Source organism: Lampris incognitus, chromosome 17 (assembly GCF_029633865.1).
Source record: "Lampris incognitus isolate fLamInc1 chromosome 17, fLamInc1.hap2, whole genome shotgun sequence".
NCBI lineage: Eukaryota > Metazoa > Chordata > Actinopteri > Lampriformes > Lampridae > Lampris > Lampris incognitus.
Window position 1 is genome coordinate 34276432 of NC_079227.1, and position 1692 is coordinate 34278123.

The following is a 1692-nucleotide window of genomic DNA, read 5'->3' on the forward strand; positions in this document are numbered from 1 at the left end:
TCCCAGCAGTCATTGGGCGGCAGGCAGGGGGACACCCAGGACAGGCCGCCAGGCCATCACAGGGCCCACACACACATTCACACCTAGGGACAATGTAGTACGGCCGAGTCACCTGACCTACATGTCTTTGGACTGTGGGAGGAAACGGAGCCCCCGGAGGAAACCCACGCAGAGGACGACCCGGGATGAACCCCAAGGTTGGACTACCCCGGGGCTCGAACCCAGGACCACCCCGGGGATCGAACCCCAGGACCTTCTTGCTGTGAGGCGGCCGCGCTAACCACTGCGCCACGTGCCGCCCTAGGTAGGCCAAAGGAACCATATTGTGCTTGTAATATCAGCGGAAAACTTCATTTATGACTCATATTTTTATTTGGTTAGCACGGTCGCCTCACAGCAAGAAGGTCCTGGGTTCGAGCCCCAGGGTAGTCCGACCTTGGGGGTCGTCCTCTGTGTGGAGTTTGCGTGTTCTCCCCGTGTCTGTGTGGGTTTCCTCCGGGGGCTCCGGTTTCCTCCCACAGTCCAAAGACATGTAGGTCAGGTGAATCGGCCGTCCTAAATTGTCCCTACGTGTGTGTGTGGGTCCTGTGATGGCCTGGCGGCCTGTCCAGGGTGTCCCCCTACCTGCCGCCCAATGACTGCTGGGATAGGCTCCAGCATCCCCGCCACCCCGAGAGCAGGATAAGCAGCTTGGATATTGGGTGGGTGGATTTTTACATACAGCAGTGTTGTAGTGTTCGGTGTTGTGTGATGTTGTTGATACTGAACATTGTTTAACGATATGCTGGTTAAGATTGAAATCACTGTCAAAATTAGCACGAAGTCCATTTTATTCTGTTCTGATCTGCTAATTGCCAACTAGTCAGGCGTTCGGGTCCATTAGAGCACCGAGGAAGCAGTCAGTGTTCGTCTTTGTCAGTTTAAAGCTGTATTAATGGAGCTGGGACAGCTGCAGATGCCCCAGATGTTCTGCCGTGGCAACCAAGAAGACCGGCTGTCCAAAACCGCTCACCTGTAGTACATTTATGCCACGCCTTTTATCCTCGTCAAAGTTCTTCTCTTTTTTTGGCCCTCGGCGTTTCCTATAATGCTGCTCATCCTTAAGGCGAGAGGCGTTTGGCGTCGGCACTGAGTTAAAAAGTGGCGGCTGACACAACTGTCAACAGCCTGGCCATGGACCCCAACCCAGAGAGAAGTGCCATGACCAGAACCAAACCAGGGGCCTCGTTACTCAGTCTGGAGTTGTTGGATCTCTCGACGTGTTCTGCGCTGACAAGATGGTGCTGACACGGCTGATGTAGTCGCTCATTTTGAACAATAGGCGTTACTGCGTTGCACCTCGTGTTGGGATGTGGTTGTAAGGTATGCAGTAGAACCACATACACTCTCTCACTCTCTGTCTGTTCTCTCTCTCTCTCTATTCTGTCTCTCTCTCTCTCACTGTTCTCTGTCTCTCTGGTCTCTCCTCTGTTCTCTCTCTCTCTCTCTCTCTCTCTCTCTCTCTCTCTCTCTCTCTCACTGTCTCTCTCTCTCTCTCTCTCTCTCTCTCTCTCTCTCCTCTCTCTCTCTCTCTCTCTCTCTCTCTCACTGTTCTCTCTCTCTCTCTCTCTCTCTCTCTCTCACGGTTCTCTGTCTCTCTCTCTCTCTCTCTCTCTCTCTCACGGTTCTCTGTCTCTCTGGTCTCTCTCTGTC